We start from the raw sequence: 18,338 nt of genomic DNA, 5'->3' as shown, positions 1-18,338 counted from the left end.
ATATAAAGTTACCCAGTAAAATTAAACTATATTTTCTATATCACACTTTTACATAATGAACCACAGATGTTCTTAATGTATAGAAATCAAACAAACATCAGTATCACCAAACTAACGTGCTACACTGTTACATGCATAATCTATGCAAATCAGCAGATGAAAGCAAACCAACTAAATTAATTAATCTGAGGCAAAGTGTCGATGCTCGTTGCTGAACAGATAAATCAGAGCGTCAGAAAAACAAAAGGCTTAGATCTAGAGCATACGCGAGAAAACGAAAACAGCCACGAACGTAGTAAAATACATTACTGAATGTAAACATATACATCATACAAGAACCACAATTCTGACGTGTAATTACTTACAGACACATATTTGACCAAGCTGTGGAATGAAGCAGACTCGTGAATGATTCCTGCGCTGTTGCTCTAACAGGTCCGTCACCTGAAACGAGTCCGACAAGGAACTATAACTAAACGCCAGAGGGCAGCACATATTTAACTGATTAATAATTTCTACTTCTTGTTTTTCACTATCTTTTTTAATCATTTTACTGAATGAGATGGTAAATTGGCGTATTTTATATTTTAGGAATTCCCACTTTTTGCACTTATTCTTTAGCAGTTGTTAGCTCCTTAGAACTGGCATATTCTTTAATTAATAATTAGATTTTTTTTGTCAGTATTCATTATTTTTGAGCAGACTGGAATTGAACTTCCAATATGTGTGTGAGTGGACATTGTTGTCATTGGGTTTGATCCGTAGTAGAATAACACTATGTATGATCTGTTAGTGGTGCAGCAGAAATATCAGAACTAATATTATAAACTAGCAAATTATTTGTAATTAACCAGTGATCAATTCTGGATTTATAATTGTGGCTTGAACTAAACCAGGAGTATTTCGATATTTCTGGATTTAAGTGTCTCCAAGTATCAACCAAATTTTGTTTTTCGCAGAAGTTGGTGAATATGGTGTTTGGATGACTTACAGAGTATCTGCAAGGATATTTATCAAGAAATTCATAATTTACTAGGTTTAGGTCACCACCAATGATGATGTTATCAGTCGAGTGTGTTAATTTGAGATTGTCTAACTCTAAACCAATTTGTTCAAGTAGGTTTCGGTTTTCTCTACTGATGTTATATCCAGAAATGTTGACTAAGATTAATTCAGACCATCTATGTTTATGATAAGAATCAACCAGTGACCAAATTCATCTGCCATATGGGACACAATATGACCTTTGAAATAATTTAGGAGGATGGCGACACCTGCTGACCTTGAAGTGCCATGGCTAAAGTAAGCTTCATCTCCCCATTGTTTAGACCAAAATATAACATCATCAACCTTAGAATGTGTTTCCTGCAAAAAAATTATATTTGACTTGTTCCCTTTACAAAATAAAAAAATACTTTTTCTTTTTGTCATGTCTCTTAAACCCCTTGCATTAACAGAAATTAGAGAAATGTTACTGTCACGGAGACGAACCCCGTGATTCCCGCTACTGGCCAGCAGAGGGCTCCATCTCCTGAATATTGACTCTCACGCACCCACACTCACTTAAACTGATTCACAACTACAATACCCATCATCCCCGTGCCTCGGACTCTGATCATCACACAGGTGCAGCTTATTTGTACGGCTATTTAAGCTGCACAACTCCATCAGTCTAACGCGAAGTCTTGTTTTGCTCCGGCTGACATTTCCAAGCGTTATTTCCCGTGTTTGATTTCCTGTTTACCAGTTCTGTTTGTTTGCCGTCTCTTGAACCATTGCTGCCCGCCTCTTGACCTTGGATTGTTTTATTGGACTCTGAATATTGCCTGCTACCCCGATCTATTGCCTGTGTTTGACGACGATTCTGGTTACCTCTACTGTTGTGTTTGCTGGTACTGATCCCTGCCTGTACGACCACGAGTTGTTCAATAAAGCTTGCAAGATGGATTCCCCGTCTGGTGATGACTTATTACAGTTACTCTTTAAACTAAGCATAGAAAAAAAATAATAATAAAAAACAATCTATAACAACAGATTGCTGAACTTACTCAAAACAACAGTAGAAGTTTCCTATCAGGAATGTATAATAGTAGCAAAACCCCGAGAATACGTTTTCATTTAAACTCGCTTGTTTTCGGGAATCAAAAACCCTGGACAGTTGTGTCTACGGTGAGACTCTTTGTCCATTAATGAAAGCATGGGGACCCCGGAACACTGTCTTTAGACCTGCCTTCCTTGCTTATTCAACTTTCGGCCACACAGCCCTCCCTGCCTCTCTGTCTTCCTTGGTGAGGTCTTCTGCGAAGCGGATGTTGAGATCCTTGCAGATGCGGTGAAGTTTGGTGATCTGCCAGAGTTCGTCCCTGTAGTGACGTCCTGTGAACTGCATGATGATCTGACGAGGGCGGTTGGTGTTACTCGGCCCCAGTCTGTACACCGAATCCAGGATGAAATCCATCTTCTCCCTCCAGTGTGGTACAATCTTTCCAATGATATCACAGATGATTTGTCGTGTGTTTTCATCTTTTTCCTCCTGTAATCCATTTAATCGCAGGTTCCATCTTCTTTTATAACGCTCCAACTCTACAGCTCTTTTTCCCACTTCTGCTACTCTCTTCTCCAGATCTGTGTTCTCCTCTTTCAATTGTTTCACCTCGGCATGCAGTTTTTGGCACTGTTCTTTACAATCTTTGATATCGGCAGAATTAAACTCTACCGCTTTCGCGATGTTGGCTATGGTCAGCGTGTTCTGCTTTAGCTCCGGTTTGAAGTCCAGCATCATGTTTTGAAGAGTGCCGATAGCAGCCAATATCGCAGCATTAGAGGCGTCTTCAGCATGGGCACCAGCAGTCATGATGTCGTCTGGTTTTGACTTTTTCTGTGGTGCTGGTAGTTTGGAAGGGGATGCTAAGGTGTTTTTAGTTCCTCTGGTGTTAGTTTCCATCCTTTCTGGACCACCATAGTTGTGTTCTTGGAGAGCCTTCAATTTAACATTAGATTTTGTGCTAGACATGTTATGGTCTGCGACATCGTACTCCAGGAGGTGTTCAGGGTTATTTACAGGATTCTAAATTCTTATGATAAGTTCTCTACGGTTTTACATCTGATATTTCAGGGTTTTGTTGAGTTAAAAGTAAATTCCGTTGATTTTCAAGGCTTTGCTACTCTGAGCTGTTCACAATGCGTCTGCTCTCTCTGCCATCTTGAGCCCAGAAGTCTCCAGGCAGGTTTTTGAGCCTGTAAGTCACAACTTCAAACCACAACTCACGACTTTGTAGCATTCCAGGCAAGTCACGCCAAACTGCCTGAGTGCAAGGAATTGTTGTTTTGTGGGCTATGTGTCGTCAGAGCTTGGAACTGGGAGTACATCGATCAAGTAAGAGTTCACGGGTGGGAAGTCACAGGTTTTAACTGTGGTTCCAGTGCACTTTTTAACGGGTATAAGGTTGGAAAAAAACGGGTTATGGGTGGCCTGGAACGCGGCTTTATAATCATAGACATATAAATACCTAGATGCCTCACTGGCCGCTCGACCGCACATCAATGTCGCCGCCATATTGGAGCAGGCAACTCTCCATAACTCTCACATCGGGACAGAGGAAAACATACCTTATTCGTCGGCAGCTCGGGCATCTACAAACCATCGCACAATAATAAAAACAGATCTCGGGGTATTATCTTTCACAGGTAAGACTCAACAGTTGTTTCTGGATGTTTTTTGGTCATTTTTAGCTTTATGTTGACAACTTAATTAGCCACCAGTGTCAGACTATTAATAGCTAGCAATATCACTAGTTAGCTGTGTAAGCTGAGACTTTAAAATAAATCAAAGTTTAAATGAATTCTTATTAAGTTTTAACTTATATTGTAGTTTATATCATAAACTAAATTGTGTTATAAGCACAATATGTAGAGTGAGCACATCTCAGACTGCCAGGATTAGGGATGGAGCTAAAGCATCTATCTTTAATTTCACTAACGTTATTTATTTACAAAGAGTAAGTTTATCATCACTTTGTCAGGGACCAGGCAAGCCCGGTCCCAGCCAATCCACAACGTTCACGCTCCCCTGAGTATTAATCACCCTCACCTGGTCATCATCAACGATCTCATCAAGGCACTATAAAACACTCACCTCAGCCCCAGCTCACCGTTAAGCCTCCAACAGGAACAGACCTCATGTTTCCATCCCCAGCTTGCCTCGCATGTCACGGTGTCTGTTCTGTGTCTCCCTGGGTGGCCACTAGAGGTCTCACTTCCCCTTATTGTCACCCCGCTTCAGAACTACATTTCCCACTAGCCTTATCTGTTCATCACTGTTCATTGTATTCAGCTGTCACCACTTACCTTGTTTGCACCTGTCTATAAATACCCTGGTTGTTTCTGTCATTGTTACGGAGTCCTTGTTGAATGTCACCCTGGTTTGTCGTGGTTCTCGGATGTTGTTTATGTTTCTTGTTTCTGGACTGCTTACCTGGATTATTGACCTTTGCCTGGCTGAGAATGAGATTTGGATTATCCTAATAAAACATACTGCAATTGGATCTACCTGTTGGTGTGCGTGTCGTGACATCACATCCCAAGAACTCCATGACGTAACGTATACGTACTTTTTAAAATCTAACCTCTGTGTCATTGTTCTGCTGTCTCCAGGATTCCCGATCCATCCCAGTTACCTGATTTCCCATCGATCTCTGGTATCTCCTGTGTTCCCGTCAAGCTCGCTGGACAGTTCCCTCTCCTGTAAAAGAAAAAGGGACAAGCATTAGTAATCCGTGATTGTGTGGCATTGAACTCTTGTCTATGGACGTACTCACCTGCATTCCGCCTCTCACTGAGTGATCTGCACAGAATCCGCACCTGAAATCACCTTCTACTCAGCGTGCACTTATTCTTGAGAAAAATAAACATTGTGTTGAATTCACTTACCTCTGCCTCCAGTGACTATCCTGACAGAAGGCTTGACGCAAACCGCTATGAATCCGGCACAGCGCAAAGACAGTGCTTCCGCAAACCCCGCTCCCATGCTGGTGTATGTCATGAACACCGTCTCTCGACCAGCGCCCTTCTCTGGCCGGGTGGAGCATTGCAATAGGTTTCTGCTACAATGTTCACTCGCTCTCCAACAACACCCTCACCAATATCCTATGGAAAGATCCAAGATTTAATTTATCATCCTACAGTTATCCGGGGCCGCGTTAAGATGGGCTGAAACGCTATGGTTTCAAGAGACTGCGATCACCTCTTCATTACAAAGTTTCATTAGCCATTTTAAGGAAGTGTTTGGGGATCCTGTAGATGACTCTTCTGACACTGACCAACAAATACATCAAGAGCCTCCGGTCCCGTCCATAGATCTTCCTCCGATATCTCCCCAGTTAAGCCCAGGATGGGCTCCTGGGCCCCAGTTAAGCCCAGAAGTGGCACCCAATCTCCCGTCATGCCCAGAAGTGGCTCCCGATCTCCCGTCATGCCCAGAAGTGGCTCCTGAACCCCAGTTAAGCCCAGGGAGGGCTTCTGAACCCCCATTAGGCCCCGAAGAGGCTCCTGATCTCCCGTTAGGCCCAGAAGAGGCTTCCCTTTCACCAGCTCAGGATTGCGCGGAGTCCCCTGCTTCACTTTGGCCCTCCAGACCCAAGTCTCCACCTCGGCCTGTCAGCCCGCCGGCTCCGTGCCGGCTCTGCATCCCTTTTGGCTCCACCGAGGCCCGTCTGCCCAAGGACTCCTCCGGGCTCCCTTGTCCATCCAGACAAACCTCGGTCGGTCGTCGCTCAGCTTCCGCCACGGACTTCCGGGTCTCCAGCTTCGCCTCGACCCTCCACCCCTTTGGCTTCACCAGGCTCCTCCCTTCCTCTGGTTTCCCTTTCATCCTCGCTTGCCCCATCGTCGTCCTGGTCAGCCGAATCCTTGGCTCCGCCTCAGGCATGCGAGCCAGCCGCTCCGCCTTGGGCTTCCAGGCCTGCGATGTCGAACTGGTCCGTCGAGCTCTCCGCTCCGCTGGTTCCGCCATGCACCCTGGTTCCGCCTCCGTGGATCGGCCTCGGGGTGTCGCCCAGTCCTCCTGTCAAAGCCCCCCCTTGTTCCTCCCACTGTCAGCTCCACCATGGTATCGACCTCCTCCGTGGGGGTCTGCTGCGGGCTCCATGTCCCCGCAGCAGACCCCCACAATGTTGGAAGGAAAGGTCTGCTGCCACGGACCCTGGAGGGAGGGTAGTGTCATGGACCAGGCAAGCCCGGTCCCAGCCAATCCACAACGTTTACGCTCCCCTGAGTATTAATCACCCTCACCTGGTCATCATCTACGATCTCATCAAGGCACTATAAAACAATCACCTCAGTCCCAGTTCACCGTTAAGCCTCCAACAGGAACAGACCTTATGTTTTCGTCCCCAGCTTGCCTCGCATCCCAAGAACTCCACGACGTAACGTATACGTACTTTTGAAAATCTAACCTCTGTGTCATTGTTCTGCTGTCTCCAGGATTCCCGATCCATCCCAGTTACCTGATTTCCCATCGATCTCCGGTATCTCCTGTGTTCCCGTCAAGCTCGCTGGACAGTTCCCTCTCCTGTAAAAGAAAAAGGGACAAGCATTAGTAATCCGTTGACTGTGTGGCATTGACCTCTCGTCTATGGACATACTCACCTGCATTCCGCCTCTCACTGAGTGATCTGCACAGAATCCGCACCTGAAATCACCTTCTACTCACCGTGCAAAAATAAACATTGTGCTGAGTTCACTTACCTCTGCCTCCAGTGACTATCCTGACACACTTGATTATAATGATTTCATAGCTTATCATAAAACTGTGAACTGATTATATATATAATGTTTCCTTTTTTTCCCTTTGTAGTCTATCGCAAACAGGACAAGGAAAGCTGAAGAAAGCTGTTATCTGCATTTCCAAGAGACAAGGCTATACTTCCACAGCCTAATGTTGTTTTTGTACTAGTTAAAACCCAGAATAGCCCTGAATGAATGGCCAGAATGACCCTGGTCATATTCAAACCTCTCTCTCTCTCTCTCTCTCTCTCTCTCTCTCTCTCTCTCTCTCTCTCTCTCTCTCTCTCTCTCTCTCTCTCTGTGCGCATGCGCGAGTGTGTGGAGCGAGGCTGTGAGAGCGAGTGTGAAGTTTGTGGTGTGTGAGTTTCTCACGGTCTTTTCTTTTTTTTCCCAAGATAGTATTAGGTGATTTTTTTTTTTTCATTGTTTTGGCGGGTGTTTGAGATGGAGTCCCACGCGACAGGGTGTGACTCCTCTCTCTCACTCCGCCATGGAGTTAGATGTGTACCTGAGGCCGGCGTTTCAGTGGAAGAAGTGCTCGTGGCGATAGGCAAACAGGTGGGGTATGATAACGTTGTTTCGGCCTCACGGATGAATTAGGCCGTTGTGGTCTTTCTGAAGGAACGGAATTTAACCAGTCGGATGGTTGAGAGCGGCATTTGGGTGAGTGGCGTTTATACTGTCATTTCTCCGCTGGTGTCTCAATCGAGTCGTATAACAATCTCGAATTGTCCCCCTTTCATACCAAATCATGACATAGAAAAGGAATTGTTAAGATATGGGAAAATAGCTAGTGGAATTAAAATGGTTCCACTAGGATGTAAAAATGAGTCACTGAAACATGTCACGTCTTTTAGAAGACAAGTGTTTATGTTTTTAGATTCAACGGTTCTTGACATTTCCTTTCGAGTTTTGTATGAAGGCAAGTCCTTCATGCTTTATGCAAGTACCGGAAGTTTAAAGTGTTATGAGTGTCATGAAATAGGACACAAAAAAAATGCGTGCCCTCATAAAACGAACACTGAAAGTAATGAGTCGGATAATGAGAAAGCAGGACCGAGCGGGTCAAAAGAGAATGATGGTGAGAAGGATAGTGTAGGAAGGTGCTTAGATGAAACTGAAAAGAAGGGAGATGAATTAGAAACGAATGAAACACAGAATTATCAGGATGTAAGCTGTGAAGAAACAATTGTAAAAAATTGTGGTACTGGTGGTGAGAGAGTTGAGGAAACTGAGGTGAATGTTTCTCAGTGTGAAGATGAAACTGGACATAGGAATGATCATACAGGTGCAGGTGAGGCTGATGATCGGGATGATGAAATGGGGGAGATAGCTGATGATGACAGTCTTTCAGAAATGTCTGACATTATTTCTCAGAGTGGTGATGATCAGTTATACACAGTGAAAGAAATTAATGACTTCTTGGATGAAACTTTTGGAAAGACTTTTGATGTCAAGAGTTTTTTTCCTGATGTTGAAAGATTTGTGAGATCAGCAGTTAAAATACAGAAGAGTGTAGGATTAGAAGAACTGAGTCGTAGGAAAAGATTTAGACTGAAAAAAATTGTGACAAAATTACGTAAAGGGAAAGAATGGGTTAAAAAGCAATATACATAATGGTTAAGTTACAAAGGGTACTTTTTTCTTTCTGTTCTCTTCTGATTGTTTGTCTTTCTCTTTTTTCTCTTTTCATGGAGAGCATAAAAATAGGGACAATAAATATTAATGGAGGAAGGAATTACAGTAAAAGAGCCGCTCTGTATGAATTGATTCAAAATAAACATATAGATATACTTTTTTTTTTAAAGGAAACCCATAGCGATTTGGGTAATGAAGTGGAATGGAAAATGTGGTGGGAGGGTAGGATCTTTCTAAGTCATGGCTCAAATCTAAGTGGAGGTGTTGCAATTCTATTTTCAAAGAAGCTTAATATGACTAATATATCTGCCTATGAGATAGATAAGGGCAGAATATTGATCGTACAGGTGGAGTTAATGGGATTTCCCTTTCTTTTAATAAATGTTTACTCACCTAATAATGGAGCAGAAAGGGTAGAATTTTTTAAAAAATTATCTAGTGAATTAAATAATTTTGATAATGCATATATGGTTCTTGGGGGTGACTGGAATTGTACCTTAGATTTTACACTAGACCGAAATGGTGAAGAACCATATCCCCAGTCTGCTAATTTATTAAGCAGTATTATAAGGAAATATAACTTATCTGATGTTTGGAGGGAGAAACACCCAACAGTAAAACAATATACATGGGTTAAAGCCTCTTATGATCATATCAGTGCTGCGAGGTTGGATAGGTTTTATGTAAGTAAAAATAATTCTAATAGAGTTTTAAAAGCCAATATTTTTCCAAATGGTTTTACTGACCATCATTTGTGCATGATTGGAATGAACTTAAAAAAGTCACAGCATTCTAGTTATTATTGGCATTTTAATTTGAAATTATTACATGACTCTATTTTTTGTGATAAGTTTGGGTTATTTTGGTCTAAGTGGCAAGAGCAAAAAAGTGACTATGAAGATTTAGTGCAATGGTGGGAGGTTGGAAAAGCACAAATAAGAATTTTTTGCCAGAACTACACAGCCCACTCAAATAGACTTGTAAAGAATACTATTAAAATACTCGAAAGAGAAATAACTGAAATCGAAGAAGGAATTATTGAAGAAAATTCAGAAGAAGGGGATCAACTGAGAGAAAAAAAGACTGTTTTGGCGTCCCTGTTCAATGAAAGAGCAAAAGGTGCTTAGATAAGAGCCCGTTTTTCCTCAATACGAGAAATAGATGCACCGAGCTCATACTTCTTCAACTTGGAGCGAAAAGAAGGAGAAAGAAAACTCATGTTACATTTGAAACTACCAGATGGGACTTTAACAACTAATCCAAAAGAAATGAGAAACCATGCAAAGAACTTTTATACTGATTTATTCGAAGCAAGAGACATTCACTGCATGGATGACCTACTAAGAGATCTGCCAAAGCTCACCGATGATCAGAGACAATGGCTTGATGCCAATATTCAATTGGACGAAATATCAGAGGCGGTAAAGAAACTTTCTAATGGCCGGTCCCCTGGCATTGATGGACTTCCTTCTGAATTTTTTAAGCAATTCTGGACTCTTTTAAAAGATGATATACTTGATGTTTTTAGAGTTTCTCATAGGAAAAATGAACTGCCGACTAGTTGTAGAAGAGCGGTTCTATCTTTATTGCCAAAAAAAGGTGACCTTGGACTGTTAAAGAACTGGAGACCAGTGGCTTTACTGTGCACAGATTACAAAATTTTAGCAAAATGTCTTGCAAATAGATTAAAACATTTTTTAGAGTATGTTATTAATGATTTTCAAACGTATTGTGTGCCAAAAAGAACAATAATGGACAATCTTTTTCTTGTGCGTGATATAATGAATTTAGCAAATGCTGGTAACGAGGATGTGGGTTTTCTGTCAGTTGATCAGGAGAAAGCTTTTGATAAAGTTGATCATCTGTATTTATTTAAAACTCTTAAAGCTTTTGGTTTGGGTGAGAATTTTATCTCTTGGATCAAACTTTTATATACTGGAGCTTCTGCATTGTTAAAGGTTGGAGGTGGGCTAAGTTGTCCAGTTTTAGTTCATAGAGGTATAAGACAAGGCTGTCCTTTGTCAGGACAGCTGTACTCTCTAGCAATTGAACCTTTACTATATAAACTTAGGGAGAAATTACAAGGGTTTATAGTGAAAGGTTGTGAAAACAGGCCAATCATTCTTTCGGCCTATGCTGATGATATCACCGTTTTTTTAAAGAAGTGACACAGATGTTATGAATTTAACAAATGGTTTAAATATTTATGAAAAGGCCTCATCAGCTAAAGTAAATTGGGAAAAGAGTGAAGGATATTTATTAGGAGATTGGCAAGGAAGGACCCCTCCTGTGCTTCCAGGGGGAGTTAAATGGGGAAGAGGGGGTTTGAAGTTGTTGGGAGTATTCTTAGGAACAGATCAATACAGGCAGAAGAACTGGGAGGGTATGGTGGAGAAAATGTGTGACCGGTTGTCTCGATGGTCGTGGGTGCTGCCCCAGCTATCGTATAGGGGCAGGGTATTGGTCACAAACAATCTGGCTGCATCTGCATTGTGGCACAAAATGAATGTTCTGGATCCCCCAGAAAGTGTGGTTGAAGAGCTACAAAGAAAGCTAGTTGACTTTTTCTGGGATGGGCAGCATTGGAAAAAATCTGCTGTACTTTTCCTACCTATTCAAGAGGGAGGACAAGGCCTGATAGACATTAAAAACAGAATAAAGACTTTCCGACTTCAAGCAGCACAAAGATTGTTGTATGCGGAGCCATGCTGGGCTGATACAGCGCATGCTGTCTTGAGGAAAATGAATATTTTCAAGTATGACGTACAGTTGTTTTTGATCAAAGTGGCCAACATGGACTTGAGGAATGTTTCCCCTTTCTACAAGGCAGTTTTGAGAGCATGGACTTTTAAGGTCAAGAGGGTTCTCTCAAACATTGGACTCTGGACAGAGAATGAACCTCTTTTTAATAACCCGCTGATACCAGCAACGGCACTGGAGTCCAGAAGCATTCAGAATGTAATGGCGAGAGCGGGGTGTACAAGAATTGTTGACCGAAAGACTGGTGGAAACTGGAAAAGTCCAGAGGAGATGTGCAACAAGACAGGCATCAAGTCCATAAGGATAATAAAGAGAATAATGGATGGAACTGTTTCCGCATTGCCTTCTGTTTTCAGACAAAGCTCAGAAGACAATGAGGTTCTTGAACAGAGCAGAGGGAGTCTTTTTCCCCAAGTGGAAGTTTCAGCAGCGGTGGATGAAGAGCCAGAGGAGGGTTCTCTTCTACACTTTAGGACTCCTGTGCTGGAAGGTTTTGAGACTGTCTCAAAAAAGGCACTGTACAATATTTGCGTGAAAGTGTCCCATTATAACGTGCTCAAAGACTGTAAAGAGACAAAGTGGTTAGATTTGTTCGGGCCAGACTCGTCCCCTAGAAGATGCTGGAGGTCCCTATACAAACCTCCTATAGAGAAACGCACTGCGGAACACCAAACAAATATTGACCACACTGCAGTAAAAAAAAACAGGCATGTGGCGCACATTGACCCCACTGTAGGGAAAGAATGTCCTTTTTGTGGCACTGAAGAATCAATAGATCATTTGTTTTTACATTGTTTAAGGTTAAGAGGATTTATTCAGATCTTAGATGGGTGGGTTAGAGATTTGGGGGTAATAATTAATAATGAATTTTTCATTTTTGGACCAAAATATGTTGCATCAGACAGGAAAAAAAATCTCGTTAATTAATTTTGTGATTGGAGGAGCAAAGATGGCAATCTGGTTAACACGAAAAAGAAAACTGAAAGGAGAGGGGGAAATAGGTCCTGAGGTGGTCTTAAAGGCTCTTATAGCAACCAGAATCAAGGCAGAGTTTGCATATTTTAAACTAATGAATAATATGGACACATTTATTGAAATTTGGGCTTTGAATGATGTTCTGTGCTCAGTGGATTATGAAAATGAGCTGGTATTGAATTTATGAGTTTTTTTTTTTGTGACTGCGAAGGAAGGAAAAAAAAATTGTTTAAATGAGGATTGTACCTTTTATTCAATACTTTGTCATGTCTATGAGAATGTATGAGTTTCTGAGTGGGTATATGTGTGTATTTATCAATGTACATCTGAGAAAATAGATGTTTATGAGGAATGTCTTTATAGTGTAAGTATAAATAAAGGTGTGTTAAAGGTCTCTCTCTCTCTCTCTCTCTCTCTCTCTCTCTCTCTCTCTCTCTCTCTGTGCGCATGCGTGAGCGTTTGTTGGGCGAGCGAGTGGGAAGCGTGGTGAGTGTGTGGACTCTCTTTCTTTTTTGGCCGCTGTGCCAGAAATAGGTTTTCTTTTTTGCTATCTTTTACCTTTATTACTTGTGGTATACTGTTGAAAAGGTTTAAGATAGTGGTTTGTTGTCTGTCTGCCAGTTTTTATAACTGGCAGGATGACTTCAAGTGCGAGGACGCTAGATTTCCTCACACGGCGTCATGCGATGAAGTTAAGTTTGAACGCTAGTGTGGAAGAGTGTAGTTTAGCTGTAGGAGGGGTGGTTGGCTGTGAAAATGTTCTGTCAGCATCGAGAATGAACAACGCGGTTGTTGTTGTTTTTTTGAAAACCATTGAATTAGCAAACTTGTTGGTTGAAAGTGGCGTTGTTATTGACAATGTTTTTGTTCCAGTGTTACCGTTGTCTACTCTGTCTAAAAAAGTGATTCTATCAAACGTGCCGCCTTTCATAAAAAAATGAGGTGCTGGTTAAATTTTTGGAGAGATATGGCAGATTGGTTTCCCCAATCAAAATGATCCAGATTGGTTGTAAATCGACGTTGCTGAAACGCGTAGTGTCTTTCAGACGTTTTGTGTACATGGTACTAAAGGACAATAAAGAGAAATTGGATTTGACGTTCAATTTCAATCATGATGACTTTAACTATGTAGTGTATGCTACGACTAATAGCATGAAATGCCTTAGTTGTGGTGAAATAGGACATCTCGTGAGGGTTTGTCCAAAAAAGAAGAGAAATCAAAGGAAAAAGTTTCATCAGTCTCGGTTAAAAAAGTTGGTGAGGATGAGGGGGTAGTACAAGTTGTTAGGAGTGAGGTGCCTACAACAGTGGATGTAGTTGAGGAGAGCACTGTACAAAAGCCCGTCGATGCAAACTCAGTAGGTTTATTAGGTGATGCTGCAGCTTTGAAGAAAAAGGGGAAAGAGCGAGTGGCAGTGGCAGATATAGAAGAAGCTTCTGTCTCTGATGAAAGGCATCAGTTAATTGAGAAACTCGTAGTCTTGAGCGCAAATGGAGAAAAACGAACTTGGAAGTTTTTAGAATTGCGTGGAAAAACAGTATGTCCAGCTATAGACAGGCTCTAAAAACTGCCAGGGCCGAGCATATCCACAAACTCATAGAAAACAACCAAAACAATCCAAGGTTTTTATTTAGCACAGTGGCTAGATTAACAAATAACCAGACGCCACCCGATCTAAATATTCCCTCACAGTTAAATAGTAATGACTTTATGAACTTCTTCACTGATTAAAATAGATAACATCAGAAATACAATAACAAATGTAGATTCTACAGCATCTAATACTTTAGTTTTATCTATCGCACCCAAAGATAAACTGCAGTGCTTTACAACTATAGGACAGGAAGAGCTAAATAAACTTATCACTGCATCTAAACCAACAACATGTTTATTAGATCCTTTACCCACTAAATTACTGAAAGAGTTGCTACCTGTAGCAGAAAAACCGCTTCTCAATATTATTAACTCGTCGTTATCTTTAGGTCACGTCCCAAAACCATTCAAGCTGGCGGTTATTAAGCCTCTTATTAAGAAACCACAACTAGATCCTAGTGAACTGGCAAATTACAGACCCATTTCAAATCTTCCATTTATGTCTAAAATTTTAGAAAAAAGTTGTGTCTGCTCAATTGTGCTCCTACCTGCAAAAAAAATGATCTCTATGAAGAATTTCAGTCGGGTTTCAGGCCCCATCATAGCACAGAAACTGCACTTGTTAAAATTTCAAATGACTTGCTTCTTGCTTCAGATCAAGGCTGCATCTCATTGCTAGTTTTACTTGATCTTAGTGCTGCGTTCGACACCATAGATCACGACATACTCATAGATAGATTACAAAACTATACAGGTATCCAAGGGCAGGCTTTAAGATGGTTTAGATCCTACCTGTCCGATCGCTACCACTTTGTTTATTTAAATGGGGAGTCATCTCATATATCACCGGTAAAATATGGAGTGCCACAAGGATCTGTCCTAGGTCCTCTGCTATTTTCAATATACATGTTGCCCCTTGGTAATATCATTAGAAAATACGGGATTAGTTTCCACTGTTATGCTGATGATACTCAACTATATATCTCAACAAGACCATGTGAAACTTCAAAATTATCTAAGCTAACAGAGTGTGTTAAAAATGCTAAAAGATTGGATCACCAATAATTTTCTCCTATTAAATTCAGATAAGACAGAGATATTACTTATTGGACCAGAAAACATTACACAGAATCTCGTAGATTATAATTTGCAATTAGACGGATGTACTGTTACTGTTACTTCCTCTACTGTCAAAAATCTGGGTGTTATATTAGACAGTAACTTGTCTTTTGAAAATCATATTTCCCATGTTACAAAAACAGCATTCTTCCATCTTAGAAACATTGCCAAGCTACGAAACATGTTACCTGTTCCTGATGCAGAAAAGTTAGTTCATGCATTCATGACCTCTAGACTGGACTATTGTAATGCACTGCTAGGTGGTTGTCCTGCATCCTCAATAAACAAGCTACAGGTAGTCCAAAATGCAGCGGCTAGAGTCCTTACCAGGTCAAGAAAACTATGATCATATTACCCCAATACTACAGTCTCTGCACTGGCTACCTATTAAGTTCCGTATCAGTTACAAAATATTATTACTTACTTATAAGGCCCTTAATGGCTTAGCTCCTGCGTACCTAACTAGTCTTCTACCACGCTACAACCCATCACGCTCCCTAAGGTCACAAAACGCTGGACTTTTGGTAGTACCTAGGAGAGCAAAGTCCACTAAAGGAGGTAGAGCTTTTTCGCATTTGGCTCCCAAACTCTGGAATAGCCTTCCTGATAATGTTCGGGGTTCAGACACACTTCCTCTGTTTAAATCTAGATTAAAACACACACCTCTTTGGCCAAGCATTCAAATAATGCATCTCATAATTTTGGACTGCAGATATATCTGATCAAATGCGCATTAATATTCTTTAGCTTGGGTTAATCTAATTAATTTTACTTGGCTGGAACAGCAGCTACGCTAATTATGTCTCTATTTGTTTCTCTGTTTTGCCACGGGATTTACATCCCGTGGTAACTAGGATTTACACAAGCTCCAGTCTGGATCCAGAACACCTGAGAAGAGATGATGCCAACCCCTCAGAGGACCTCAGATGATGCTAACCCAGAGACAACATACAGAACTACCACATTTTGCTATAAGTTTGATTGCATAATTGCTGTTAATAGTGTTAATCGTCTTTTTTTCTGAACATTTCTGCCGTATGCACATGAACTGACAATCATCACTGATAAGCTACTACTAAATATTGTAGAAACTTAATTTTCTGTAAAGTTGCTTTGTAATGATTTGTATCGTAAAAAGCGCTATACAAATAAACTTGAATTGAATTGAATTGAATCAGTTAATTGATGGTTTAGGTATGCAGAGTTCGGTAAATAATCAAGATATGGAGCTGGAAGGGGATCGGTGTTCTGGGGGAGAACAAGATGAATGTGTTTTTAAAACACCACAAAAGAGGAGAATGAAACAGAGTCACTACAGTAAATCAAAAAATTTGGAAAATAGCCAAACTGATACTGAGAGTGACACTGACCTTTCAGAGTGTAGTGTTACTCTTGATCAAACAAAGGATGATTCCTCAGAACAGTCTAACAGTGTAGATGATGTTAAGCTCTTTTTGAGAGTAACAAAGAATGCAAGAAATGTGCGCATTACAGAGTACTTTCCTGATTTGGAGCAATTTGTAGAAAAAGCAAAGAGTTTTAAGAGTGAAGGTCTTTTTTCTGATCAAGAGGTTTACAGACTGAAAAAAATTCTCACAAAAGTAAATTTTCAATTAGGAATTAATGCCAAAAAGTTTTAAAATCACACTTATGAGATGGGTTTTTTTGTGTCTTGATTATCCTTTTCTTCTCTTTAATGAAAGAATTTCATTTTGCTTCCCTTAATTTAAATGGGGCACGGGAAAGGAAGATGAGGTTTGAATTATATGAGTTAATCAAGATAAAGAAAATAGACATTCTGTTTGCACAAGAAACTCATAGTGATGTTTCCAATGAAGAAGATTGGGCAAGAGAATTTGATGGGTTAACCATTTTTAGTCATAATTCATCTTTAAGTGGTGGTGTTGCTATTTTATTCTCTAAAAACTCCATTCCAATTTCTTATGAAGTAGAAGAAGTCGTAAAAGGGTAGATTTTTAAAAACAAGGGCTCAATTTGAAAATGCTTTTTATTGTTTCGGTTGTATTTATGCTCCCACCAATGCAGTTGAAAGAATGGGTTTTTTAAACATATTATGTAAAGCATTAAGTGATTGCAATACTGAGGATTTGTTCTTAGTTGGAGGTGATTTTAATTGCACTGAATTTGCCTCCGATAGAAATCATGTTGAGCATCATATGGCTTCTCGAAAAAGGCTAATTCAATTTATAGAAACGCATGATCTTGTAGACATTTGGCGGAATTTTCATAAGACACAGAGACAATATACTTGGGTTCATTCTTATGATAATAGGTTGTCTTTAGCAAGATTGGACAGATTTTATGGTTTTAGTCATCAACTCAATCTTTTTAGAGATTGTTCTATTATTCCAGTTAGTTTTTCGGATCATAGTTTAGTACAGTGTTTTTTTTAACTTTAGGATCCATAAAACCAAAGAGTGCAATGTGGCATTTTAATAACAGCCTCTTAACTGATATGGAATTTAGAGATATCATTAAGTTTTTTAGGTACGATTTTAGAACCACTAAATCTGATTTCCAATCTTTGCAGCAGTGGTGGGATTTTAGAAAAATGCAGATTAAACAACTGAGTCAACAGTATGCTTACAACATCACTAAAGAATTAAATATTTTAATGGTAAACTTAGAAAATGATATAAAGAAATTACAAGAATCTATTGGAACTGAACAGAATCAAGAGCTTATTGAAATTTTAAATCGAAAAAGCAAAGAATTGGCAGGAATTCTAGACTTGAAAGCACAAGGGGCTCTGATCAGATCCCATTTTAAAAATATAGAGTGGATGGATGTATCTTCTAAATTCTTTTTTAATCTGGAAAGAAAAAATGGCCAAAAAAGATGTATACATGCTCTGCGTTCTAAGGATGGTGCACTCTTGTCAAATCATACAGAAATTCGGAAGAGAGCGGTAGAATTTTATAAAGAACTATATAGCAGTGAACTCATACACGGGTCAAACACCAATGGGTTTATGGAGGATCTTCCTCAGGTGACTGATGAGGCAAATGCCGATCTCTGTAGAGAGATAACGTTAGAAGAGCTGAAGAAAGCTCTTCAAGGCATGGAATGTGGCAGAGCACCAGGAATAGATGGCCTATCTGTAGACTTCTATAAGTCTTTTGTGCCTGAGATTGGTGCCGATCTGCTTGCAGTCATCAACGAAAGTCTAAACAATGGAAAGTTACCACTGAGCTGCCGTAGAGCAGTGCTGACTCTACTGCCCAAGAAGGGAGACCTGAGTGAAATAAAAAATTGGAGGCCTGTGTCATTGTTATGTAGTGATTATAAAATCCTGTCCAAAGCATTAGCAAATAGATTGAGTGGGGTTTTGGAAGAAGTCATTCGTGCTGATCAGACCTATTGTGTGTGCCAGGAAGGCAAATTTTTGATAACATTTCTTTTATTAGAGAAATGTTTGATATCAGCAAGCTCTTTGATGTGGATTTTG

Source organism: Cyprinus carpio, unplaced genomic scaffold, assembly GCF_018340385.1.
Source record: "Cyprinus carpio isolate SPL01 unplaced genomic scaffold, ASM1834038v1 S000006746, whole genome shotgun sequence".
Lineage (NCBI taxonomy): Eukaryota > Metazoa > Chordata > Actinopteri > Cypriniformes > Cyprinidae > Cyprinus > Cyprinus carpio.
Note: the sequence above shows the minus strand (reverse complement) of the source record.